The sequence below is a fragment of the Leptonychotes weddellii genome, chromosome 11 (assembly GCF_054177405.1).
Source record: "Leptonychotes weddellii isolate Sample4059 chromosome 11, ASM5417740v2, whole genome shotgun sequence".
NCBI lineage: Eukaryota > Metazoa > Chordata > Mammalia > Carnivora > Phocidae > Leptonychotes > Leptonychotes weddellii.
Window position 1 is genome coordinate 1,663,136 of NC_138379.1, and position 27,768 is coordinate 1,690,903.

Below are 27,768 nucleotides of genomic sequence, written 5' to 3' on the forward strand. Positions count from 1 at the left end.
ATTCCAGGGTCGGCGGTCTGGGGGCGGGATCAGAGCCAGGATTGGAGTTGGGATTCTGGGACTGCGTTGGGTTCCGAGTGAAGGGTGGGGTTACTGGTGAGGGGGGGGCGTGTCTAGAGTCCAAGTTAGAATCTGAGTTCCAAATAGGGGATCCAGGTCGGGGTCCTACTGGGATTGGAGCCAGAGTAGTGCTTCTGAGTAAGAATCTGGAGACTGTGTGTGGAAGGTGTCTGATTCTGAGGCAGGTCCGCGTGGGGAATCCGACTAGGGGTTTAGGGATTCTCAGTTGGAGATTGGAGTTGGGGTTAGGGGTCCGATTTGGGGATCACAGTCAGAAATTGGAACTGAGGTTTCTAGTTGGGGCGGGGATTCTGAGTCACAGGTCCACTGGGAGTTGGGGTTTGGAATCATGGGTCTAGGTAGGGGAGGAGAGTAGGGAATAGAAGTCTTGGTCACATCTGGGATTGGAGTTGAGGACTGGAGTCACGGGTCTCAGTCTGGACAGCAGTGGGGACAGCCTGGAAGTTCGGTTCCCCCGACCCCCAACCCCAGTGTTGCTCCAGCACATTAAACTGCCTTTTCTGTAAAATGGGGACGAGTGTCTTCTTCCCACAGGACGGTTCTTGTTATGAAAGGGATGAATTCGTCTACACTGCATAGCTCTGTCCTAGATGGAGAGTCACCCAGTACTGAAACGTGGCTAGAACAGTAATGTCCACATTTTAGGTGCATTTGCCAGTCCTCTCCATGTTCTGGTGCCCGTGCTGGACCGAGAGCTCCCAGGAGGGACTTTTCTGTTCTGTTCTCTGCTGCCTGCCCCCCTACTCAGTCGAGAGCCTGATACACAGCCTTGCTCGGGCAATACTTGTTGAAGGAAAGCAGGCAGGCAGGATTAACCAGATTTCTATGGTGTCTCAAATGATCCATCTCTGCACCTGTTTTCCAGATACTCACTGGGAGAAAAATTTAAGGATTGGGTTGCTTGATTACAGTTCTATTTTAATGTGTTTCCAAACATGCTAAAGAGAAAAGTGGGCCTGTTTCAGGATTTATGCTCCAGCAAGAGGGATCTTTTTAAATTGGGAATCAGAGCATGTCCAAATTCAAATAAGGGGAGAACACAAGAAAATTATAAACTAGTTCCCTTATGAATGCTGAAGTCCCATGTACACCATTAGCTAACCGAATCCAACAGTGTATTAAACAGTTCTTCAACAAGTGGGATTTCTCCTAGGAATGCAAAGATGATCCAATATCAGAAACTCTATCCGTGTAATTCACCACATTAAGAGACCAGAGGAGAAAAACCATATGGTTCTCTCAGTAGAGACAGAAAAATTATATAGTTTCGGGCCTATGCATGATTTTAGGGCAGGAGGATAGCACTTAGCCAGCCAGGGTGAGATACCCTGATGTGATACAGGTTCTGAACCAACACTTGGCTTTTCAGCAGACTGTATCCATCCCTTTCAGAGAAGGAGTAGGCACAGGGGGCCACCCCAGGCCACAGGCGTCCCCCCGCACAAGGGAAGGGGACGGAGCCAAAGGAGAGGCCCAGGAGAGAGGGAACCGCCCGTCCTGAGAGTGTTGCCTCTGTCGGACAAAGTATTGAGGTCCCCAAAGAACTTTGGTTAACATGGGCTGGATCTGTTGGTAGTTAGTTAGCTCCTTAGAAGTTAAAACTGAGAAACATTTAAAACCAAACCCAGAGCCCTCAGAGCACAGATCCCGGCGGGTCACGCTTCCTTTGGAAAACTCTTTAACTTTGTGAGAGTGAGAGCAGAACAGGCAAATAATATCTGAGTATTACGATGAAAGTGGTTTTGACCTTGTGCAAGAGGGCCTCCGGGGCTCCCCGGGGTCCTCAGACCACACTCTGAAAACTGCTGAGCTGCACGAAAAACAGAGTCAACTTTCAGAATGGAAAAGAGACGTGAGCAAAGGTTTTGGATAGAAGATCGATGCCCCCCCCCCCCCCCCAAGCACTTGAGCTACAGTGAGTGAGTGAGAAGCAGAATAGAAGTTAAAGCAGTAACACTTACACCCGGTCAGGAATTAACAAAGAAGACTTTTATGGAGAAAACTTTAAAATTCTACTGAAGGATGTAAAGGAAGATCTTTTGATATGGAGAGACATTCCATTCTCTTGGATGGGGCAGCTTAGCTTGAGAAAGGGGTCAGGGTTTTCCAGATCTTTAAGTTTAGTACAACTCTGCTTAAACTTCCAGTTGGAGTTTTTGAGGAACTTGACAAACATATTCTAAAATGTATGTGAAAGGAAAAGATCTGCAAACACCAAGTGCACTTTGAAAAGGGAGAACAGAGAAGGCCTTGTACCAGCAGATCCCGGGGCACACTCCAAGCCTCAGTAACAGGAGCGGCGGGGGATGCCGGCCCAGGAGAGACTCCAGAGGCGGCCTTGCTTCGGGAGGAAGGTGGCCTGAGACAGAGGTGACGCCGCGTGTCCGTGGGGACCACATAGAGGACGATCCGGGGGAAGCTAGCCCTGAGTGGAGAAATCGGAATGTGGATTCCTACGTGACCCCCTGGAAAAAGCAGGCTCCAAATGGACAAAAGAGTTGATGCTTATTTTTGAGGAGGGGGTGGGGGTGGGGTGGGGAATAACCTGGGGCCTCTGTAGCCTGTGGGGGGGAGGGGGGGTGTCGAACACAGTACCCAGAAAGCACAAACTTCAAAAGTTATGAGCTTGAATACATGCAAATAAAGTATTTCTGTTAAATCAGTCCACTGTGGTGAACTGTTTTTGTCGTGCCTCGAAGACAAGACACTTTTCACTCTCACTCGAGTGACTCTGCCCAAGTTACAGATGACAAATGACACGGTATTTGAAGCAAAACTGATAAGGGAACAATAGCTAAAATATACTAGAATGTCCTGCAAACCAGGGAGAAAAAGATAGGAAGCCCAAGAGAACAGTGGCAAGTGATACTAACTGGCAGTTTGGGGGGGTGGGGATACGGGAAGATGCCCACGCTCCTTGAAGCAATCAGAAATGCGGATGACAGCAAGGGGCATGCTTCATAAGAGAAGAATTAGAAAGTAGGATCATGCCAAGTGTTGGCAGCAATGCAGGAAACAAGCCTCCCTGTGTGCTGCAGGTGGCCGTGTGAGACAGGCACAGACATTCTGGAGAACCTTCCAGCACTTCTTCCTCAAATAAAATATTTAATACCTGCAGCCCAGCAGTTTCCCTCCTGGGTAAACAGCTAGAGCACTCTCAGCAGAACAACGAGGGGCTGTGTGTGTGCAAGCTCAGTACAGCCCTGCCTGTGGGGGTGGGGACTTGGAACCCGGCGCTGTGGTTAGGGGTAAGGACTAGATGTACACTTCACGGGCCGGAGACATGCGCAAACACGGCGCTGAGGGGCACCGACGCCAAGCAGAGCGAGGGCCTCAGTCCACGGCTCTGTCCCGAAGCTCGAGTGACCACCGCCCAGCCATGCTAGCACATAGTGCATGCATCACCGGGGCACACGCACACAACGGTCTATCTATACGGCACCGGAGCAGCTGTCTGGGCGGGGGGGGGGAGCGTGGGCGGGCTACAAACGGGGATGGGTGGAAAAGCACGGAGAGGAACAGAGCGCTGCCTCCCTCCCACAGACCCTCCCAGGGGGACCGTGTTTCCCGGACTCAGGGCTGCGAGTTAGCCCACGGCCCATGCAGTCGAGTCCCCAGAGCCAAGAAGGAAGGAATGAATGCATGTCCCATCACTCTCCTGCCAGGTACCCTCGAGTGGTTTCTATTTCTAGGAAATCATATTCAAATTCCATCAGGTTTTACAAGATCCGCCCTGCCCGCTGTCCTCCTGAGTTCCTGTCACGCCAGCCTCCTGCCTCTTTCTCAAACTGGCCAAGTGCCCTGGGACCTGAGCACCAGCCCCCTCTGCCTGGCTGGTCTGTCCCTGTGGGCTCCTGTGACAGGTCCTCCTCCCCTTTCAGGTCTCACCTGAAATGCTGCACGGCAGCTCTGTGAGCTGCCCCTGCGGGGGGGCGTTAGCGCCCCCCCCAGGTCAACACTAGGTTTCAAGCCCCCACAAACGCACGCTACACCACAGTATTTTCTAGTGCCTGCCCTGTCTCCCCCACCAGAAGGGAGGCCTCCCAAGAGCGTGTTGTCTCCTCTACGGGGTCTGCGCACCGGCTGCGTCATGCATTTCTGCTGAATGGCTTCATTGATTTGTTGAATGAAGGAAAAGGCCAGGCCAGGAAAGCGTGCGTCCATTTTCAGAACACAGAAAGTAAGCAGCACATGGGGATCCTCGCTGCTCAGACCAAGAGTTCCCAACCGCTGCGCTGCTGACATCTGGGGCTGGGTCATGCTTTGTTGGGGGGCTGTTTTTCGCCTTTAGGATGTGTAGCAGCCTGCCTGGCCTCTACCCAGTAGACACCAGTCCCTTGTGATAAAACTGTCTGCAGACGTTGCCACATGCCCCCTTGGGACTGCCCCAAGTGAGGGCCACTGCCTGAGGCCAGCGCTGGGGACGGGATGGCCTCTGCTCTGGCCTTGTAGGCTAGCGGCGCCAGCACCCACAGCTTCACTCTCTCAGGGAGAGACCCTGGCTCAGGCCCAGCCCATTGGAGCACCCCCTTCCCTGGCCGGTAGTATAACCCAAGGTGGGGGGGGTGCCTCACATCCCGTGGCCTAGTGGGCTGCCAACTGGGGCTGCAGCTGGAACCATCTTCAGCTGCAGACTCTAAGCCATTCGGGGCGCGGGCATGTGTGGCTAGTCGGAATCAGAGGTGGCCTGGGCGGAGGTCAGGAAGTCCCTCTCGCCTCCTCTAGTTAGTGCAGACAGATGAGTGAGTGGCCCTTGGTGGACAGCGGATCTGGAAGGTTTGCGATGTGCTCCAGGAGGAGGCAGAGGCATCCTGCCTCAGAGCAGGCCCCATGCAGGGCAGGGAGCAGCCTCTATTCTGTCCTTGCTTCCCTGTGCCTCTTCGGCCTGTGCCGCGTGCCTCCATGCTGGCCGCCCCAGGGGGACTGGGCCGCAGACCGGAGCCTGGGCGACTGGTCAGCCAGGAGAGCTCACCCACGCCCGCCGGTCTGCCCCGCCCAACTAAAGCCTTGCTCTGGGAGCCTTTCCTGGGGCTGGGCGAGGCCCTAGTTTGCAATTTAAATGTGGCCTCATTTATGGAAGGGTCCTTGCTCCTCCGAAAAGCCTTGGGCTCAGGCTCGCCCTCCCCAGCAGCCGGCCTCAGCCAGGAGAAGAAACTGATCTAATAGGCCTTTCTCCTGCTAATTGTAGCAATTAGTGTCACAGAATGGGGACTCCCTGGGGGGCCAGTGCCGGCACACAGGGCTGTCCCCAGCTCCGCAGGCGGCAGCCCTGCCCTGGCCAACCAGGCCCCCCCCAACATCCTGGCCGGGCTTCAAGGTGGGGGTGGGGTGCGAGGGGGGGCGGGTGCCCCAGGGAGTTGCAGCAGGGGCGCCCTGGAGCAGTTCAGACCAGCGGCCACACAGGTGACCCTGGCCTGTGACATGGGGCCCTCCCAGAGCCACGCCGCGTGTACCTGAGCGTGCAGAAGGGTGGACGTGAGGATCATCGAGGGTGTCTTGGAGCAAAGACTTCTGGACTGGGGGCAGAGGAGAGCCATTTTCCAGTGTGGCCAAGGAGAGTCCTTCCCCTCCCCCTCCACAGGGGAGCTCCTGCTCCTTCATTCAGCATGCTCTGAGAGCCCCCGTACTCCATGCCCATCTGGGAGCACGCACGTGCCACGGTGCCACACGCCTCCGAGCGACACAGGCCACACATGTGCCACAGGCCCCTCAGTGACCTAGGTCACACACGTGCCACACGCCTCCTAGCGACACAGGCCACACATGTGCCACACGCCTCCAAGCGACACGAGCCACACGTGCCACAGGCCCCTCAGTGACCTAGGTCACACACGTGCCACACGCCTCCTAGCGACACCGGCCACACACGTGCCACAGGCCCCTCAGTGACCTAGGTCACACACGTGCCACACGCCTCCTAGCGACACCGGCCACACACGTGCCACAGGCCCCTCAGTGACCTAGGTCACACATGTGCCACACGCCTCCGAGCGACACAGGCCACACACGTGCCACGGTGCCACACGCCTCCGAGTGACACGGGCCACACATGCCACAGGCCCCTCAGTGACCTAGGTCACACATGTGCCACAAGCCTCCTAGCGACACAGGCCACACATGTGCCACACGCCTCCTAGCAACTCAGGCCACGCATGTGCCACAGGCCCCTCAGTGACCTAGGTCACATGTGCCACGGTGCCACACGCCTCCTAGGGACACAGGCCACACATGTGCCACAGGCCCCTCAGTGACCTAGGTCACACACGTGCCACGGTGCCACATGCCTCCAAGCGACACAGGCCACACGCAGCTGACTTTGAGGCTTTCGCAGGCAGTGGGTTGTGTCTGAGAGGCAGAGCCATGACCATTGCCCCATTTTATAGATTCGGTCGGTGAACTTTATAGAGTTTTATAGAATTCGGTCTTTGTTGGCTGAAACTGCACCCGGCACCGGGCACCAGACGCTGGCCCAGGCAGGAGGGATTTGAGGGGGCCCAACCGAGCGTGAGAATGTGTTTTCCTGCACATCGAGGAGTGTGCTCTGAGTGCAGAACCACCCTGAACAGGGTCTGCACCAGGAGTCAGTCTGGGGTCCTAGGAGCTCCCTTGAGGAAGCTGGGGAGTGGGGGACAGGACAAGGGCTGCGGGCAAAGGGCCCTCTGGTGGAGGAAGCCCATGAGCCGAAGGGATGGAAAGAGGCTGAAGAGGAGAAGCTCAGCCTCGGGCAGGGGCCAGACCAGAGAGGCCATGCTGTGGAGGATCTGCGCTCGTTCTGAGAACACCAGCAGCCACTGAGAGGTCCCACTCAGGGAGGGACTCCCTTGGGTCCCCGTCGGATCCGATCGCCTTCTGGAAGGATCTCCTTCCAGTGAATGGAGAAGGACTGACGGTGACAGCAACTGTAGCTCCCAGCAACGGGGCCGAGGGGACGCGAGGAGCCGGAAGCTGGCGGTGACACCGACAGGCGCGGCCGGCCTGGCAGGGTAAGGGGCCGACGTGCCGGCAGTGAGTGCGGGGGCCCCGGCGCGCATGTCGGCGAGGTCGGGGGGCAGGGATCCTGGGTGGGCAAGTGCCCGGCTGGTGTGGACTGCCGGAGGCTGCGGACAGGAGCGGTGGGGCAGGTGATGGGAACGTGGGTCTGGAGGGGGTGGGGGGCGAGCTGGAGAGACATTTCGGAGACTGGGACCCACACACAGTGCCAGAAGCCGCAGGTGCTGGGGGAGCCGCTCAGGGTCACACTCTCCAGAGAAAGCCAGCCCTAGGTGGGCCCTGAGGAGCTCTGTATTCAGGGCCCCAGCCTGGAGGAGCAGCCTGCGAAGGAGATGGAGGACAGAGCCCGGGAAGGAGGGAGGCGGTCGCCTGCCTCCAGGTCATGGCCTCTGGGACCAGCGTCCCTGCTTCTCTGACTTTGGGCCACAGATTACCATTGCCCTAAACCTGGCCCTCTGGGGTGTGCCTCCAACCCCTGCGGCTGTGTGCTGCCCACGGCTGTCCTCCCAGCTCTGTCGTTTTGCTCCGGGAACTGTGGTGCAGGGAGGCTGTCCCCACAGCACGTGCAGGAGGAAGCCTGGCCGAGCTGTTTCAGAGCCTCACGGGGTGGAAAATCCCCCCAATCTTCACGGAAAGCCAGCAAGCTGAAAAATGGCCTTGAATAGGGCCGAGACGAGAAAACAAAGAGCCTGTCAACGTTGGAGCTGTGGCGGGGGCAGGGCGCTTCGCGGACCCCACGCAGACAGCACTTTCCAGCGGTTTCTCAGCCCCAATGCCTGGACCCAGAGACCCAGCTGGACGGGGGTTCCCGGGGGCGGCGGTGGCCCTCCCGTTCAGCCTTCCTGATTAACAGTTCAAAGAGGCCTCAAAGGCTCAAAAGGGGTTAACTGCAGAACCTCTAACTCCCCTGCTTGCTAATTTTTAAACACAGCTGAGTTCTGAGCGCCCCTCCCAGAAGGCCCTGAGAGGGACTCTGCACAGCCCCCACCCCGGTGTCGCCAGGAATCCTTGTGCATCAAGAACAAAGGTTCCCCGTTCCCTCCCTCCCTCGGCCAGCTTGTTCTGACGCCTGAGACGAGACTTCTCCCCGAAGCTTCTCCCCTCCGTCCACACCTGGCGAACTTTAACACACGGCCATGACTCCCAAATGAACCTTCAAGATTGGCTGAGAAGAGCTGGACCTACCCCCACGCGAAACCTCCTGGTGCCTCAGACTCCTTCCCCCGCCCCCCACCCAGTTCCTGGTAGTGCGAGGGTGCCACCAGGGAGCCAGGGCGATGGGGAGAGCAGGCCCACAGCCCGGGGCCCGAGGGCTCCGGGGCACACACCCCATCCTCAACCCCGCGGAAATCCTAACCGATGGCCCCCTTGTGCCCACATTCCTAACACGCAGCCCGTAACCCCTGCACTAACCTACCCCCGCAAGCCCGTCCTGTGCCCTCCTCCCCACGGGGTCTGGGCTTCTGTCTTCTCTTCCTGTCACCTCTTGCTCCAACCCCAGCCCCTCCGGCACCTTCTTCATGATGGAAGTGGAGACCCCACCGGGCCCGCGGCCATTCCCAAGGTCCCAGGACCCGGCCTCTGCTCTCCTGCCGGCCCCGCTCCCGGCCCTGGGGCGTGCTCGAGGGAGGGAGACGGGCATTTCAGTGTGGGCACATGCCACGTGCCAAAGTCCCCCCAGCAGCTACAGGGGGCCTTCACTGCCCAGGGACTTGATCAGTGCCTCGAGGTCCTCACGTTCGACTTCAGTTAGCCCTCATAACAGCCCCACGGGGAGGGAGGTGTTGCTGACGGTGTCATACCTGAGGCCACTGGGCCCTGACGCGGCCGAAGTTAGCCGGGTCTGCCATCAAGTCCTCTCGCGCGGCGGGCTTTGTCAGGCCCCCCTCTGCTACCCTCGGGAGAGAGACACAGACATGGTTGAAACGTCTGCTCTGCGACAGAACCAGGCCAGGAAAGGGAGGGGAGGCCGGGCTGACCCAAGCAGCCTGTCCGCAGGTGCCACTGTGGCCCGTCACTGTCGTTGTCGTGGGGGAAGGCAGCCTTGGAGTCTGAGAGGCCTGCCTGCACATGCAGGGCTGGATGCCAAGAGGGATGCCAAAGGCCACGGCGGGACACCTGGGAGGGCCAAGTGCCACCCCGAGAAGACATCCTTCTCTTCCTGCTCAAGCTGCTAGGGAGCCAAATGCCACCCCCCACCCCGGCTTCCCGTCAACAAGTGGGACCGTGCCCGGTCCAGGTGCAGAGGGCAGCTGTGTCCCTAGCAGCCACTCAGCCGGCGCTGCCCGCCCCAGCCAGCCACTTGCCCAGCTGCCCCTCCCACTCCTGCCACCACGGCTGGGAGACACTTGTTGGCTTGTGTTGCTCCTGAAATGTGTGGATGTTTGCGAATCCGGAAGATCTCCCACAAACAGATTTCCACTTGAGTCTCTGATCCATCCTTCATTCTGTCCCTCCTGTGCAGGCCTGGTGCTGGGACGAGGGGGCCGTCAGATGGGCCCCTCTGTGAGCTCCTAGGCTGGCAGGCGGGGCAAGGGAGCAGCACTGGGGACGGACGTGGAACCTGGGAGGGATGAGGCTCCAGGGCTAAGGAGAGAGGGTGGTGATTCTCTAGACACCTTGCACCTCTAGCTAGGGTGGGAGACAGAGGAGAGGGCGGGGGTCTCTGGGGCCCTGTGTGCTGGCAGGCAGGGTGCCCCTCCTCCACATTCTCCATTTCCCCTGCTGGGGCTTCTCCTACCCCCTCAGGCCCCTCTTCCCAAGGCCACCAAAAAGGCCTCAAGCTGGAGGGGGGCATCCTAAGAGTGGCATTGAGTCCCAGGGTCGGGTGGGAGATTATCTGTGCAGGGGCTGATAGGAACATCCCCCAAGGGCTGACTTCAAAGCTGCTTTTCCTAACCCCCTGCATCAAAGGCAGCGGGCTCAGCGGGTTTGAACATTAAAAGGGGAGGGTCCTCAGCCTTCCCTGTCACCTGCATCTCTTGGCTTGCCCTTCTCAGGGTCTCAAAGGCCTACCTGTGCAGGCAGGTGGGGGCCAGACCACCCCACCCCCCAGGCAGTCGACACTGGGGGGGGCAGGAGGGATGACCGCTGGTCGCAATCCCACAGAAGGTACCCCTGCCTCCCAGGCCCCCAGGAGTCTCTGCAAATGACATGTTGGGACTGTCCAGAGGCCTCAGTTTCCCCACTTAGACAGAAGCTCATGGTGGCACCTCCCTCCCGATCAGACTGTCCAGGCGGGAGGGCCCTGCCGAAGTGAACATGCCCTCTGCCTCAAGGCAGACTCTCCCTCTCCCTCCGGAGCTCTCTGCGAAGGCTGGGGTTTTTCCACCGGCCTCCCTCTCAGCCCTGCTGGGTTCCCTGCCTGACCCCAGCATACCCAGGCCCCAGAAGCACAGACTGCTCGTCGCAGTCGAGCGAGCGAGTGAGCGTGCCCACACCCAGAGGGGTGCTGACCCCTCCCCCATACAGGAGACATCAAAGGGAAGCAGGAAGCAGCGGGCCTGGCTGACCCCAGCAGGCCGGAGAAGCGCAGTGTCATAGCTCAGCCTGGGGCCCAACTGCTGGGGATTTTCCACCCCATCAGGATTTCCGCAGGACACCCCAACTCTGGCCTTTGAGGCTCCTCAGGAACCAGGGTCTGGACAGGAGCCTCCTGGGGCAGGGGGCCAGGCTGGGTGGCTCAGGAGCATGGCCGGGGACGTCAGAAGACCCCTGGCCCCAGTCTCCCCAAGCCTTGCTGGCTGCAAGTTCAGGCGCATCCCAACACCAACCGGGGCTCTGGGACCCGGTTCCCAGGACAGCCCCAGGGTGGGCAGGGATACTGCCTGGACAGCGGGGCCCTTGGGTGGTGTGTACTTAGCAGAGCCTCCTGCAGAGGCCAGGCTGTCCCAGCCCTCATCCCACGGCCATCGGGTGAGAGGCCAGACTCCTGCAGACCCCACATGTGGTGGGCAAGGCCAGGGTCAGATGGCTCCAGGGGCCTTTGTGGATTCGTGTCTACTTAATGTGCCCTGTTTAGGACACCTGTGTCACTCCCTGGGGTCCCTCTCCACCTGGAGCTGAGACTGCCAGGTCCCCACCCCGTTTCGGCTCCTGCCTCCACGAGCTGAAAGGGGTCCCCAGGAGGAGAACCAGGCACGCCGGGTGTCCCAGAGGCTCTCCTAGACCTGGGCTGGCCGCTAGGCCAGCCACAGGGCTGTCACACCCCAGGGCCACTGGCCGGTGGGACGTGCACCTGAGTCCCTTTGGCTGTTTGGTGGGGGTGGGCAGAGGGGATGCGGCTTCATAGCTGCAGGCCACTGGCCCTGGGCTGACACCGGGCAGACTGAGACATCCCTCCTCAGATACAGGTCTGCCATCCAGGTGGGGACCTGGGTTTGGTCCAGCAGCGGGCTCCGTACAGTCGGGAGCTCAGCCGAAGAGCAGACGCGCTCATGTGGAAAGTGCTGGCCGCGAGGCTCCCGATTTGGTTACAGCAGCTGTCTTCACAGGAACGAGCTGCCCAGGGCTGGGAGCTGTTGTTCCGGGCTGGGGCTGCGTGTGAGGCTACCCTGGGGGTGGGCGGGGGTGTCTGTTGGTGGGAATTGTTTTAAAACAATCACAGAAACTTGGCAGGCAGGGGCTTTAGGCGTTGGGATCTGGGTCTCCTGATCAGGGGTTGGGGTGACGCCCCGCTAAGCCCAACTGAGCATGTTCCTCCCCTGGCCAGGCCCCGAGCACTGGGGTCTGGGGTCTGGCCTCCCAGACCAGCAGCATTACTGGGGTGGGGACCTTTGTTCTGTGTATCACAGGGCCTGAGGGTCACACAGCCAGGCTGGAGCCAGCGGGGGATGGAGGGACACAGGATGGGCGGGCACAGCTGTGTTCTCAGGAAAGCATGAAAACCCAGAAGTGGGGGGTTGAGACGGGGTGAAGGCCCACACTTTGCCATCGGCTCAGACCTGTTAGGGGCTGGCCTGGCACCCTTCTCTGCGCCGCCATCCCCCAGACTGCCCGGAGCCCGAGGGGAGCTAGAGCGAGCCCCACGCCGACTCTCTGGGAGTGGACTGAGGCCCAGAGTGTGCAGGCCTTGCCCAAGGTACTCAGAACCTCGGTGGGCTCGTCCACAGAGACCACGTGGCCTCCCCCAGCCCAGGTGATGGCCGAGCCCCTGGGTGAGCCAGGAGGCCGTCTAGGAACCCGCCTGCCTGCTCTGCCTGGGAGTCCAAGCACTTGAGGCAGGGGCCTGCCTCCATAAGCCCCCGACCCCAGACTCAAAGGCCTGAAGCCCCCATGGGGCCTCTGAGTCTAGGTGGCCTCTGGGGCCTGGGAGGGCTTGTGCCTCCCCCCTCCCCTGGGGTCACAAGCTCTAGTCATTCCTGTAGGTGCCCCCTGCATGGGGCCCATCAGATGGGAGGCATGGGGGGCTCTGGCCGCCCCAGGGCTTCCTGCTCAGGGTGCGGGTCTGTGTGCAAGGAGACCCGCCGCTGACACCATCCGGTCTGTAAGTCTTGCGGGCTGCCCCAGGAGGCACCCGTGTTCGAGCTAGCAGCGAGGGGGACCCGCGAGGCAGGGACGGGAGGATGTCGTGGGTGACAGGCCACAGAACCTTAAAAACGGAGGCTGATCCACTCCCGAGTCAGCCGGAGCGGCCCTGGTGCGCTGTGTGGGTCCGGAACAGTCTACTGTGGTAGAAAATCTGCGTCTCGGGGAGCTCTCTGGAGGGGAGTCCCCAGCCCCACCCGTGACCAGAGCAGCCTGCAGGGCAGAGGGGGAAGCAGACCTTTCCCGCACCCCTTCTAGAGGGGCGCTCCCCCCAGGCCCCTCGGCCGGCCTGGGAAAGCTCAGTCTCGGCCTTGGAGCCACACACAAGGGACTTGCCTCCCTGCCAGAGCCTCACTGCAGGGACACCAAGAAAGCAAACCTATTGCTTTTCTAACACCTAACAGTGGAAAAGGAGGAAGAGAAGGGAGGTCAGCTAGAAAGTTCTGGAACACAGTCTGTTTCCCAAAGGAGCATGTTTTCCCCTGAGAGAGGATGCTGCTGGAGAGCTGAGGAACTGGTGAGCACCGAGCCCACGCGGCCCCCTGGAGCTTGCGTTGTGCTGGCGGCAGGCCCCGGGGCCCTGTACACATGGCTGGGCCACCTCACTCACAGGAGAGACACAGGGACAGAACTGGGGAGGCCACCCAGGGGGCGGTGGGTGCAGTTGGTACACGGACAGCTGCCTGCCTCCTCGTGGAGGCGGCCGGCCCCCGTGGGCACCGCTCTTCCTCTGCCGGCGGCGTGCCCCGTTCTCAGGGGAAAGGCCCTCTTGAGAGCCGCTCTGAAAGACTTCCCAAGTTGCTGGACCAGTTAATGAGTTATTTGCTCTAAACAATGTCTTGATAAAGGGGACGGATGGAGTTAGCTGGTGTTGACTAAGGAGAGACAGGGTTGCCAGGGAAATGCTTCTAAGTGGAAAGAAACAAAAGACAGTCGTCGGGTTTTGTCTGACTAGGAAAAATGCCGTGGAGAGCGTACCTTTGGCCATCTTTTGTGTTTATGATTTGGAAGAGACAGGCGGCAGTGAGTGTGGGGCCAGGGCGGGGACTCCCACAAAGTGGGTGTGCGCGGAGCAGGCGCGGCGGCCCCAGGGCCCAGGTGGCCGGCCAGGCGCTCACCCCAGGGGACAGCGCGGAGGGTCCCCGTGCCGCCCGGGGGAGGGTGAGAGAGGCTCCCAGAGGCAGAGAGGAGGAGCAGGTTGGATCGAGTGGTACTTCAAGGCACTGTTCACCGTCTCTGGCAATATTCAGGGGCTTTTATTTCTTTAATTCTTGCTCTGGGTTATAAATCTCTGCTTCTCCTCAGCAGCTCGAAATGTTTACTCAGAACTAAGCCCTATGTTTTAACGAGTCGTGTTTTAATAGGAAAACCATCTTTGATGGAATCATAATGCAATTCCTACTTTTTTTCGACTGGTCGGAGCCCCAGGACCAGCCTTCGTGGGCCGCGGCGAGAGGCAGAGTGGCCCAGTGCCTGGTACGGAAAACCTGGCCCCACAAGGCTCATCTTGCAAACTAAAACGCCGTTGCGCGTACTCAGGCCCGCGGGCCGGGGGGCGCCAGGCCCTTCCCTCTGCCCCTCACCTTCGGCAAGGGGCCTTTAATCAGGTGCCAGCCCCATTCCTGACACGGGCCCATCCCCATACCTCCTGAGCTGCTGGGAAGTATCCTGGGAGAGGGACGATCTAGAGGCTCCCGGTTCTCAGGCTAACAGAAGGAGGCCCTACCATTAAGAGGTGGAGGCAGACTTCCTCTCCCGGGAGGACAGAGCTGGGATGGCCAGGCGTGGAAGGTAGCTGAGCACAGCCTGGTGGCAGGGAGACCCCTGGCCTCAGCGTGCGCAGCCTGAGCACCTCCCCAGCATCCCCACTGTCTGTGCAGGAGCGTCCGCCATCCCCCAAGCCTCAGTTTCCTGATCTGTAAAAACCAGAGTAGCCTCTACACACCAGGCCCCCGGAGGGGCATCATACTGAACGCATCTGATTTCCCTGCGTTTCTGGACTGGCGGCAGAAGGGAGTGGGCCTCAGGGGGAGGGATCCTTTGTGATCAGAGACCTTGGGTCGACTCTGGACTCCCAGCTGCCACGGCCTGTGGAATGTGACCTGAGCCCTAGAGGAAGGGCAGGGGCGGAGGGGCTCCAGAAAGAGTCCGGGGGCTCCCTCGCTGCTCCGAGACCCGCCGCAGGCTACGTGGATGAGGGACCACAGCCCGGGGCCTGCACCTGCCTGGCACAAATCCCCTCGCTTATTCATTCACCTATTTCTTCATCAAACATTCACAGAGGGGCCGTGATGGGCTCCACATGGATTAAGTCTGAAGATAACAACTCTGAGCCAAAAGGTCTGCTTTTGCCTTCCCTGGCCCCTCGCACTTGCCGGAGACAGCCAGTAAACCCTTGAGCACAAATAAACAGGCAGTTATCCATTAAGAATGGGGGGTGGGGTATGGGGTTCTCGGCGGCCCCATCTGCGGTGGGGGCATTTCAGCGAAGACCCAGAGGGTGAGTCTTTCCCAGCCTGGGGAAGGGGACAGGGTCAGGAGAGAGCTTGGCTTGTTTAAAATGATACCGAGAGAATATTGGAGGAGCCCCTATGACTTCATTAGATCTACCGCCCAGGGTCACTACGAGCTTGGTGACCCTGGGACCCTAGACTTAACCTTTCAAGCCTCAGGTTGATTATATATAAAACAAGAGTGATAATATTCTTACGTCAAAAGCTGCCCTGATGTGTAGATTAGTGAAATCGTGTTTATAAAGCGCTTAGCCCAGGGCCTGGCTGAGGGGAAGTACAGTACTCTGATTCTTTGGAGATTATTCTTTAGCTCAAAGCGTGTGCGGGGCTGGTGAGTTTTCCCTTTGCCCAAACAGCAGTGCCGGGCTTCCTTGGGAGCACCTGGATGCCCAGGGAGCGCAGACCAGGCCCTCGGAGAGTGCCCAGGGAGCACTGCCCCTGCCCAGCTCCTGCTGGCCCCCAGGGCCTGCACAGGGCCTGGGGTGCTCACGCACCCCTTCCTGCATGGAAGAAGAGACGCCCGGGGCGAGGGGGCAGCCCCTCCTCCACCTCTCTGCAGGGTGCTGCTCCGAATCTTCTATATCCCTCAGCTCTGAGAGCCTGGGCCCTGCACGAACCAGCCCTGCGGGGCCTGCCAGAGTCCCAGACTGGACCTGCCCCCTTGCCCTTAGCCGAGTGTGTGTGTGTGAAGGTCGGGGGTGAGTGGGGTACGGTTAGAAACCTCCAGAGGAGCGAAAGGCAAGTTCCTTCCAGGCTTCAGGGGTTGGCCCAGCCCAGACCAGGTTGGGGCCTTTACAAAGCCCCATTTTCCATCAAGGGAGCCTGAGACCAGGAAGGTCAGCTGATGCCACCCCTCCCCCTAGAACTTTCATGGGGATCCCCAATCTTTGCTGCAGTCACCCCAGCTCCAAGAACCATCCTGTCTCTGGGGGTGAGCAGGGAGCTTGACTAGGGGTCACATAGCTGCTGGGAGAGAGGCAGACGGAACTGGGTGGGCTGGTGGGGAGACAGGAAGTCCTGGGAAATCCTCTCAGCCCCGCCAGGATGGCCCCCGGGCTGCCCAGCCCCTCCTCACGGCTCCCTGAACCCCCGCTTCTATCCCACAGGGAGCTCACTTGCTTCCTCCCATCCCACTCTTCATCAAACGTCAACGATATAAAAGGACTTTCTTTCTGCGTCCTGCTAGCATTCAGAAATAGAACTGTTGTCCAAGAATTTTCTCACAAGAAGGAAATCCTGCCATTTGTGACAACATGGGTGAATGTGGAGGACATTGAAATAAGCCAGACGCGGGAGGACACAGTGCATGGTACCAGTTACACGAAGGGTCCAGAGCCGTCAGGCTGCTGGAAGCGGGAGGGCTGGGTGGCGGCGCGGGCGAGGCGGGGGCTGCAGAGGGTCAGCCCCGCGGGGCGAGCGGGTCCGGCGGGGGCCCCCAGTGAACAACACTGCGCGGTGTCCTTCACAGCCTGTGGGGAGGGCAGGTTTGGCGGGAAGCGCCCTTCTAAAATAATACTAATGCCAGCGATAGAGAGGGCGAGTGGGGGCTTTTGGGGCTAAGGGGTGGTTTGTGGCCGAGATTGCAGTGTTGGTCTCATGGGCGTATGCTTGTCCCCAGGCTCCTCATGCTGCACACATTACTTACGTACAGATTTGGTAGGTCAATCCCACCTCAATCAAGTAGCTTAAAAAAGGAAACGAAAAGCAAAACATAATGTCTCACAGGAACTTTTGTTTTGAGCATCTCGTTTAAAGTAAGCACATTCTTGGGGCGCCTGGGTGGCTCAGTTGGTTGAGCGACTGCCTTCGGCTCAGGTCATGACCCTGGAGTCCCGGGATCGAGTCCCGCATCGGGCTCCCTGCTCGGCAGGGAGTCTGCTTCTCCCTCTGACCCCCCTCCCTCTCATGCTGTCTCTCATTCTCTCTGTCTCAAATAAATAAATAAAATCTTTAAAAAAAAATAAAATAAATAAAGTAAGCACATTCTTGATGGAGCCCTCCAGAGCCACCTTAATGCAGCCCAAAGTGCCACGGATTGTCCACGCCTGGTAAGGTGGGCCCAGCACAGGAGCACACACCTCCTTCATCTACGATAACCCAAAAACCCGGCTGAAAAATCGGCTCTGAAAATCCCAGCCTGAGCAGCGTCGTGCCAAGAACACGAGGGGACACTGGGCAGCCTGGGAGGGTCCCCAGGGAACTGCGTCGAGCGCGAGTCCATTTCAGAAGGTCCCATAGTGTGCAGACCCATTTATAGAGCGTTCACATCAGGACAGACTGGAAATACAGAACAGATGGGTGGTTGCCGGGGGCTGAGGACATGGGGGGGCGGGAGGGCGTGTGTGTGGCTCTGAGGGGTGACATGAGGGACCGTGCGGGTGACAGGAGCACCACTGTGTCAGTGTCTGTATCCTGCCAGCGACCTTAGCCTACAGTTTGCGAGATGTCCCTGTGGGGGCAGAGTGGGTAAAGGACACATGGCATCGATTATTTCTTGCAACTGCATGTGAATCGGCAATTATCTCAAAATAAAAAGTTTAATTAAAAAAATCATGATCCCCATACTAAAAAAATCAACAGTCCTAAAAATACCCAATAATGAATTTTAAAACGTACAAAATCCACACAAAGGGCTAAAAGATATCGAGAGACATTACAGCTCTTTTGAACATTTGGATAAACCTCTCCTCTGTGTGGCTGGAAAGGCTGTTTTTATAAAAAAGATAATTCTAAGTTAATCTAAATCGATCGCAGCTTCCATGGGCAATACCAAGAGAATGTAGAGGGTCACACACACGTGCACATGTTTTTTTTTAATCAGACACGCCGAAGCCAAAGTCTGTAAAATTCTGAAAAGGCATCATCTGGAGCTCTTTGGAGGCAGCCTGACCCCCGCACCCCGGGTCCAGAAAAGCTGTGGATTTTAGAGAGTGCCCGTCATCCTAGATAGTCTCATGAGCACGCACTGCATTTCTTTCCGAAGCCAAGCCTCCTGGTTCAGACTCCCTCCCCGGAGGCCTGGTCAGGCACCCAGCTCGGTAAAGGTGGTGAAGGCGCACACCGGCTTTGGCCAGCCCGGAAGCCTGCCTGCGAGTGGGTGCCGGTCTCTGCGCTTCATGCAGGGGTCCCTTCAATCTTCCCAGCAGCCCTCCGAAAGGCATACTTTCTTGTCATCCCCATTTTACAGATGGGGACTGAGACCCCGGCCAGATGCCTCACTCAAGGTCCAGCAAGTAGGGAGCAGTGCAGTCGGGGTTTAAACTTGGGGTGTTGCTCCAGATCTGCCCGTAAGCATGACTTTTGTTCCCGAGTCAGTAAAGGAGAATGCCAGGCAGGGGGCAGGGGACCGGGGGCAGCCTTTCTCTGGGCTGGTTCCATAAGGACAAGGCAGGAAAGGCCGCACTGGGCCAGGGAGCCCAGCAGACAAGGAGACAGTGGCTGCTTTCCCCGGGGGGTGCGCGGAGCCGTGCTGACCTGCACTGGTTGTAATACCCCCCCCAGCCGCCAGGCTTGATGGGGTCAGGGTTTTCCTTACGGCCACTGTGTGGGGGTGGGGCTGGCTGCATGTTCTAGATTTTTCTCACTGCAGCTTTCTCCTTGAACTAGGCCCATTCTCATTTCTTGTTCTCTGCTGAGTTACTGAATGCATGTTTCCTAAAATGCCCTGGAGCACACGGGACCTTACATGGGTGGGAAGAGGCCCCTGGGTCAGACCCGCGACCCCTCTGCCGGCCAGACTCGGCCATGCCAGCGAGCCCGGGGAGAAGCACACACTCCTGTCAGCTCCCTGACATTCCTAGTTACCCAGACGAGGACTCGGCCCCAAACACTCAGCTTCCCGTCAACTCCAGAGCTAATCCTGTGTCTACATCTGAAGAACGTTTTGATCTGAGGCCATGCTGTGGATTCCCTGGTTGGCTGCGCCAGGTGGCTTTCCAGTAATAGGGACGGGGGAGGCCCTGCCCCACTGATAAGTGCATCGTAAAGTTCCCAAGTCAGACCACCACGCCTGGCCTATCCCCAGGCCCGTCGGCCATCCAGAAGCCTGTCTACAAGCAGACACAGATGACAGGAGAGTCTGAAATGTGATCAAGGCAGCAGGGAAGTCAGCGGAGAGAAGGTGATGCACTCGAGTGACTTGAGTTGGGACAACTAGTTAGACCACAGAAAATACACTGCATTTAAGGATTCCTACACCAAACCCAAATGAAACACTATTTATGTGTAAAAAGGTGAAATAAGAATGACAGAAAAAATCAGGGGAGAATCTATTAAAACAATCTCAGAGCGAAGAAGTTTTCTCAAAATGTACAGCTAGGACCGACCCTAAGTCACAAAAAACTGCCGAAGTTCATGTCAAAATTTAAAATTCCCACCAGCAGAAAAATATTCTAGAAGCTAAAAGACCAAAGAAAAATTGGGGTAAAATATTTTTGACACACGTTGACTTCCTATAAATCAGGAAGAAGAGGTCTTAAAAAGAGAAGAGTATAGGAAAATGGAACACAAAACAAAAAGAAACGCTATTAATTATTTGAAAAGATAAAGCCCTCATTCATAATAAAAGAAATGTACATCAGAACTCCAGCAAGCATTTCTCATCCGTCAGATGAATGGAGATAAAAGCCGGGACCACTGGTCTGCTGGGGACGGTGTGGGTGCGAGCGTAGGACACACCGGGCCACACTCATGGTCATGGGCGCACGGGGCCCCTTTCACGGGCGCCAAGACGCATGAGGCCCCTTCCACAGGCACAGGGACGCACGGGGTCCCTTCCACGGGCACAGGGACGCACGGAGCCCCTTCCACGGGCACAGGGACGCACGGGGCCCCTTTCACGGGCGCAAAGACGCACGAGGCCCCTTCCACGGGCACAGGGACGCACGGGGTCCCTTCCACGGGCACAGGGACGCATGGAGCCCCTTTCACGGGCGCAAAGACGCATGAGGCCCCTTCCACGGGCACAGGGACGCACGGGGTCTCTTCCACGGGCACAGGAACGCACGGAGCCCCTTCCACGGGCACAGGGACGCACGGGGTCCCTTCCACGGGCACAGGGACACACGGAGCCCCTTCCACGGGAGCAGGTGCAGCCGCCATTTGGCAGGATCTGTGGAAACGTGCAAATGGGGAAAATGGACGTTTGGAAGTGAATCCACTTAAAATGGAGACCAAAATTACATGAAACACGGATCCGACTGGGAGGTTTCCTTGAAAAACGATGATACTAGCTGTGAAATAAGACTGTCTTAGGAGAAGCTGTTTTAATTGCAGACACCTGCTCATTTCAGAAAGAGCGGAGATGGTTCTGCGCGCGTTCGCGGACCATCACGTGACCACTGTGGGCACCTGTCACTGCATCCGGGCCTTCGGCAGTGTTTCCGGGGAAAGGCTCGTTTTTTGCAGAAAGGCGGGCTTTGCCGCTGCGCCCGGGGGCCACCCTCTGGTTTACTACTTCATTCGCTCTGCTCTGAGCTGCTCGCCTAGGCACCAGCCTTGATTTTCTCTTCACCTGGTAACTGGTTTAACTCTGCCTAATCTCTGGTGGGGTCTTCAGTCTCACTTCCCTTAACTTCAAGAAATCTCACATCTTGGCAAGATTGACAGTTCTTCTCCATAATTGATTCACTTTGTATCGTCCTTGTTTGGTAAGAGACTCCATCTACAGAGCTGGAGCAGGGATAAGTGGGGGTGGGGGGGGGGAACGACACAATAGTGTTCAGTGGGGAGGGACGGACTAATTTCATAATCGGGCAGTTCCTTAGTGAATATCTGAATGGTTAATGGCTGTCTTTAGCTGCGCTATACATCCATCAATAGGGGACTTGTTCCATACTCATGGGACAATGGAATGCTCTGCAGCTGTTAATAAGAAGGAGATGCGCTCGATGTCTTAATATAGACCCATCTCCAGAACACCCAGGCATCTTGCCTTTGAGCAGTGCCCACTGCGGCCGCGTGCTCACCAAGAAGTGAGTGGAGTCGCTCAGGGACTGCTGAAAGGTCTCCTTACGGCACGACGCCCGCGGAGAGGGAGCGCAGCACGGCTCGCTGGCCAGGGCTCCGTTCTCTTGGGGTCATTGTGTGTGTCCCTGCTGGCCCCGTCCTGTGAGCTGGAGTCGAGTCATGTCGCCCTCAGGCCTAACTAAGCGGCCCACCCCTGCATCCGAGGATGGGAAGCTTGCTGACCGCCCCCCGCCGCCCATCCACGTGCCTCTTTTCGGGCAGGATGGGCGCCCGTGTTCCCTGGAAACGGAACCGATGCCATAAAGCCTAGAGCCCCCACAAGCACAGCCCCACGTGAGGGAAGCCCCGTGCGGTGGGCTGAGAGCCGTGGACACGCGCGCGCACGGATCCTGGAAGGCGGCCCCTGAAAAAGCAGCACCTGACCCCCACCGCGCGGAGCTGTCCCCAGTGCGTGCGTGCCCACGTGCGTGCGCGCCCGCCCACGTGCGCAACACTTAATAAAAGTGCTTCTCGGAGGCGCCGCCCTGTGTAGATCAAGCTCATGTGGGCAGCTCAAAAAGAAGTGCGGCGTACCTGTACATTAGCTCCAAAAAGGGAAACCACAGACAGACACGCACGCCACGTGACGGCTCGTGTGAAAACGTGGTCCGTGTAAGGAGAGGCGCAGAGACACACTTGCTTGTATAAAACACGGGGGAGAAATAGATCGGAAACCGCCAACAGTGCTAACCTTTAGGGAAGGAAACACAGGAATCCGGGGTTGGGGTGGGGACAGCCTGATGTTTTCACCATAACCCCCTCTGTGCTCTGAATTTGTTTTGCCGCGTGTGTGTAAAGCCTACTTTAATATTATGATTACTTGTTGCGCAAGATCGCAGGAGGTAAAGCACGGGGCGCCGCAGAGCATGCGGACGCTCTGCCAGACTGTGAACGGGCAGCCTCCGCCGGGGGCTGGGGCGGCTGGCGAGAGGCAGCTCCACCGCATGGTGCTGTGGGCTCTGGTTCATGTCACTCCGAGGAACAGGGGCTGCTCCGGCACAAAGAGGTTTTTGACAGCGGAAGGCAGAACCAGAGCGAGAGCAGACCCTGGGCAGGCTCCCAGGGAGCCCACCCCCACTCCAGTGGGAAGGGGTGCCCTCCACCCCTCTGCAGACCAACAGGCTCTCCTAGGAAATGAGCTGCTGCATGCGCTGTCACTACGGGGTTCGGAGAGGAGCGATTCTTTCAAGAAACCAACGTGTACGTGTATGGCATGTTCTGACCGCTGCGTCCCACGAAAATACTTGAGTTTTTAGGTAGCTCGTTTCCATCTTCAGGTAATATTTGATTTTGATTCACGCAGCAATGACGACAACACAACGTATTTTTCAATTGATCTGCCCCACAGCTGGGTTCATTTCAGTATTTCCTAATGCATATTCACGTTTTAAACTTAAAAAAAAAAAAGAAACAACAACAACAACAGGCTGGAACGTGTACCCTATCTCACCACCGTGCTTTTCTATTTTGCCAAAACCTGGCTTTGGGGAGGAGCAAGTGATCTCCGCTTCTGAAATGGCACTGCCCGGGCGCTGCTTGGAACCTGCGTCCTCTGGGGAAGTGACACAATGTTGACCCGGGAGGGGGCCCTGGGCACTCCTCAGCGGGGTGCTGCCCCCACTGGGGTGGGGGGCGGGGGGCGGAGGGGAAGATGAGGCTGCTGACCCACTCGGGACCGGTCCACGCCTGTCCGGCCTCTGCAGGGGCTCTGCCCTGGGCATCCCCGTCCCCCACCTGGGCGTGGGGAGGCTGGGCGGGAAGAAGTCAGCCCAGCACCCGCCACTGTAAGAGGAAACGGAGAGAAACAGCTCCAGTCAGCCCCACAAGCGAGGCCTGGAAAACTCTGCAGCTGGAGCGAACACAAAGGACTTTTCAGACGCTGCAGCCAAGGTGCCCAACGAGCGATTTTTTTTTTTTTTTTTTTACAGCTATTAGGGTGACAAGCCTTTCCAAAGGCCAGCAGTTGGCGAGGGCTTCCAGGAAGCTGGTCTGGCACCAGGCTGGGATTGGAGCAACTTTAACGAGTTAACTTCAGAAGGAAGGAATCGTCAGGGAAGGTTTAAGGTTCAACAAACTTTTTGAATTATTTTGCAAAAAGTCCTGGCTTTCAAATTCAAAGGCATGTTTAGCCATGACTGTTTTAAGCCAGAGATTATTTCAGAGGCCACGCAGCCCGCACGTTTCTGATTCATTCACTCCAGGTATCTGTCTTAACTCCTCGGGACAGGCTTTGCAAGTGCCATCCAGTGCCGGGAAACACGGGGGTCACCTTACACGTCCCGTCAGACACCCCGCCCCCCGCGTGCCCCTCCTGCTGCCAGCCCCCCGTGGTCGTATGTGCACACGCGCGCACACGCACACCTTCCCCAAGCAGGAAGCTGCTCTCTGCCAAGAGCGAATGGAATTCAGATTTCCAGAGGGTGTCCTTGGCCTCCAGCTCCACAGCCACACACTGAAGAAAGGTCCTAGTGTGTGTGGTGGGGGCCGAGAGAGAGGGGCCTCCATCTCTGCTCACGTCTATCTGGGCCCCAAGCAAAACCCACAACTGGCTGTGCTCGCCTCAGCCACACCCGGCCTCAGTCACATTCCTTCCCTTCCTGAGCCCACACTGGGTGGCCCCACAACCCAGCTTCTACACCTCCCTCCCCACCAGCGGGGAGACCGAGGCCAGGCCCTCATGGGGCAGCCACCAAGTACAAGTGAGGGGGCCGCACCCCAGGCCCAAGGCAGCCGGAAACCACCGAGGGGCCCTCAGGGCTGGGCATCCCACCCGTGGTCTCCGCTCAGCTATGGTGGGAGAAGACAGTACTTACTCCCCGAGCAGCACCCCCCGGGGCCGAGCTCCCTGCAGGAAGTCCCTCTTCATAGCCCACCTGCACCCTCCTGGCTGCAGACGACCCCCACACACCAGGAAGAAGCACTGTCCCCGTCCAGGCTGGGCCTTCAAGCCCTGAGATCTGGCATCCTTGGGAGTTAAACATTTACAGGCAGAGACCAACATCAGCCCAGTAAATGAGACAAGTCCATGATCAGCCACACACGGTGGACAGGCCGGTCACGCTTAGCTTCTCTTTGACCCCAGTGGCCAGGGAGCAGCAGGTGGGAAGTGTGATCCTCCTGCAGGTCATCGGAGTCAATGAGGACCGAGATGGGCAGGAGCACTCATGGCTTCTCAGGTGCTCAGTGCCCAGGGAGGCCTGGTACAGGAAGCAGGGGCTCCCGGGGCCTGGCCTTTCTGCCTGGGGAGGAGGCTGCGGCTTTGCCACCCGGGCCTGGGGTCTCTGCTTGGGCTCCTGTCCTTGCTCGGGGCTGCTCTGATCCTCCTGAGCTGGGGGGTGGTGGCACCCTCGCCCTGCTCTTGCCCACCGGGGTCTCTGGCTGAGTGCCGTGAGGTCCTGCCGTGGCCTGAGAGGCCACCTTTACTGTCCCTTCTGGCCAGCTCAGACCTTGCAGTTCAGTGTTTATGTAATGCCGTGACCCTACCAGCCCCTCCTTCCAAGCATGGCCCGCAGTAGTCTTAGCTGCGGCGACACTCTTCCTGCATCCCTTGGGGAGGGCCTGGCGTGCGAGAAACAGCAGGCTAAGGAGCAGGCTACGGTCACGACCGGGGCCTCGAGGACGTGCTCCTGCTGCTATCCTAGTAGCCAGGGGGCCGGGGCCTGCTGTGGGGTGCAGTGCAGGTCCCCCTAGAGCAGACAGGCCCCGCTGGAAACGCAAAGGAGCATGGGATTCGGAGTCAGGAGCCCCAGGGCCTGGCCCCAGCTGTCAGTGGCTGGCGTGGCCTCTGGGCAGGGTCCCCTTATCTCTGGTGTTGGGGCCCCCACTTCCTAGGCTGTCCATCTCCCAACACCTACAGAGATACCTTCCCATCCCAAACGCCGGCCCCTGGTCTGATGCAGCCCATTTCCAGTGCAGGACAGGGGTGGGCGGTGGAGAGCTGTAAGCAGGGAGCTGCTGTGGGCTGTGGGGGTCACTGGGGAGGACACTCCAGTGAAGTCCTCTGAACCTCTGCGGATGGCCCCACCCCAGTCCCTACACACACCCACCGGCCTGAGCTCAATCACGCCTGGAGCCCGTTTTCTGGGGCGTCGCTCCACCTAAGGCTGTCCCACCTCGTGAGTCTGCCCCCCTGCTCCTGCAGTGGCCTCGCCTCGCAGCCAGGCCCCCGTGAGCTCCCACCTGGAGCCCACCCACCCAGCCGGGGGTTCCACGAGGCAGTTCAAGAAGAAAAGCAGAAAAAAAAAGCATTCCAGTGTTTTAAACTGGGAGACTATTCCATTTGACTTGACAAATCCAGAACCTAAGGATAACACAACCACAAGACCAAGGCCGAAAGGCCCAAGAGGAGGGGAAGGCAGGAGGGCGCCCCCGGGCCCGAGGGTGGCTGCTGGATCCTGGCCGGGGAGTGGATGACAGGGGGCCCCATCGCAGCCCGGGCAGGGCCCGGGAGACAAGCCTAGAGCAGGTTCACAGGCTTGAAGCCAAAGGTCCCAGCGTGATCTCGCCTTGCACTTCATACCCTAGATGCAGCGCCCGGCTGCCAGAGGAATGAAACCGGCGGCCCCGGGGTTGGCTGCTGGGCGCTGCCCACCTCCGCTCCAGGGGCCGCGTCTAAGGCAGGGGGAAGGGCCCTGAGCGCGGTCTCTCAGAACAGCCTTCCTCCCACCGTTTTCCACATGTCCTCTACTGCCTGTGACGTCACCCCACCCTCTGCCTCAGTTTCCCTAGCAGGGCGGCGGAGAACAGTGTCGTGGCAAGTGTTACTAGCAGCCTAGTCTGATCTTGTATGATGGTTCAGTTCCAGAAGACAGATCAGGTAGGAAATCCCTTCAACTGCCTCTGAAAAACAAGGTTCCCAGAGCTGTGTGTGGCTCGAGCCCACTGAAGTGGGAGCAGTTCTGGGCGCACATGGAGGGTGTCCCCGCTCCTGTAGAGGCTGCTCCCCAACACAGGCTTTAAAGGGAGCCCCTGGGGCTGCTGTGATGATCAAAGCAGACGCGGGCTCGGGGTAAGGGTGTGGGGCCGACAGGGATGCCGGGGACGCCAGCCTCTGAGGCCGGACTCGGGTCTCCCTCTGCCTCTGCCTCTTTTCCTTCCCCTTCCCAGATGGCGCCCCAGGCCTCCCATGGGCCAGCCAGACCCGACAGACTGAACCGTCAGACCTCCGCCCTGGAGCCAGTCACTGCCAAGGACCAGCACCTAAGGGGTGGCCCGAGCCCAGGACACCCGCCTGGTCCCAAGAGGACTAGCACATGTAGAGGACGACCGCCCGGCCGGGGGCTCTGGGTCACCCCTAGAAGCCAGGAAGCTCGGCCTGCCGCTCTGAGTCCTGCACAAGCCGGTCAGCCTCCCAGGGGAGCTGGGGGCCCCCCGAGCGGCCTGCCGGTTGCGAGGCCCCTCGCACTCCGCGCGCGGTGGCGCCAGGTCCAGGGTGTGTGCAGAGACTGAACGTGACGAATTCTTGGAGAAGGTGGCCACAAAGAGCCCCTCAACCAAAGCAGAGTGTCCGTCCGCGCACTGTCCTCTCCTGCTGACGGGCCACAGAAACACTTTGGGAGGCACAGACCCAAACCAGATGCCAGGCCCCTTTGCCTCGGCTGGCTGGCGACCTCCCTGCCCGCCCGCCCGCCCTCTGGGAGCCAGCCTGGCTTCCCCCTCACAGCCCCGGGCCCCCCGGGAGACGGTGCGTCTGGGACTGAGCCCCGGCTCTGCCCCTGCCTCACGGGGGACCAGGCAAGGCCTGGCCCTTCTGTGCAGCACGGACCCCCCACTACACGAGCTGTGTGTCCCAGCCCCCTCCCAAACCTGACACACACATGCAGCCTCTCGGGAGCACCTGGTGGCCAGCGAGCCTGTGAACACGGCCGCCCCGGCTACGCCGCCCAGGGAGCTGCCCCGGATAACGGGGCTACGTCAGCGCCTCCATCCCCTGCCGCGCACGGGGCCAAGGGTAGGCAGGACGTCTGGCCCACGCCGCCCCTCGCTCTGCTGGAGGCCATGCTGCCTTGGCGGGTAGGCCTGACGGTTGAGAACGATGGCAGATGCACGTTGGGGCACGTGAAGAGCAGGGCAGAGGGGCCCAGGTCTCTCCCCGCACCACCCCGGGGGGCCGGAGCCCCTTTCCTCACCACCAGAGGCTGTGGGCTGTGCGCCTGCCTGCGGCCCGCATCCAGGCCCTGGGCTCAGAGGCCTCCGGGCAGATCTTGTGAAGGACAGGACCTCCAGGCTGCACACGCGCCCCATCCGCATCCCATGGAGACCTGTGACCGGGGGCTTCCAGAAGCTCTCAGGTCAAGTAAGGGATGTGCCCATGGGGTCTCCCCTAGCAAGGTGATGTCTCCTACCAGCTAACACAGTTCTCGAATTAGGTGCAGGGCCAGAGCCCCGACCCCACAACCTCAAGGGCTCACTGCTGCACCGCCAGGCCCATTTCCGGGATCCATGAGAGAACGCCAAGGCTCGGAAAGGCGAGCTGACCACCCCAGCGCTCTCCAGGCCGGACGGGTGGATCCACGCCGGCCAGGGTTCCCAGGAAGAGCACGTCCATGGGCTTGGCGAACACCAGAACATCAGCGGATGAGGCTAAGTGTCAGATCAGCTGCACGCGACCACGGCACTGAAGGCTGCAGGACACAGTAAGGAACGCGGGGGG

The 27,768-nt window shown here is 58.9% G+C and overlaps 1 protein-coding gene and 1 long non-coding RNA gene across 2 annotated transcripts in view; one reads left to right on the forward strand and one right to left on the reverse strand.

Annotated features, from left to right (window-relative positions):
- KCNQ1 (potassium voltage-gated channel subfamily Q member 1) overlaps positions 1-27,768 on the reverse strand; it is a gene marked incomplete at its 5' end in the record, with an annotated part of 256,765 nt that overhangs the window by 141,739 nt on the left and 87,258 nt on the right. The gene's annotated exons all lie outside the window — the stretch shown is intronic.
- LOC115941961 (uncharacterized) overlaps positions 89-27,768 on the forward strand; it is a 31,979-nt gene continuing 4,299 nt past the window's right edge. Inside the window, exon 1 of the long non-coding RNA XR_004076614.2 lies at positions 89-27,751. This is a non-coding gene — a long non-coding RNA (uncharacterized LOC115941961). The remainder of the gene's footprint in view (positions 27,752-27,768) is intronic.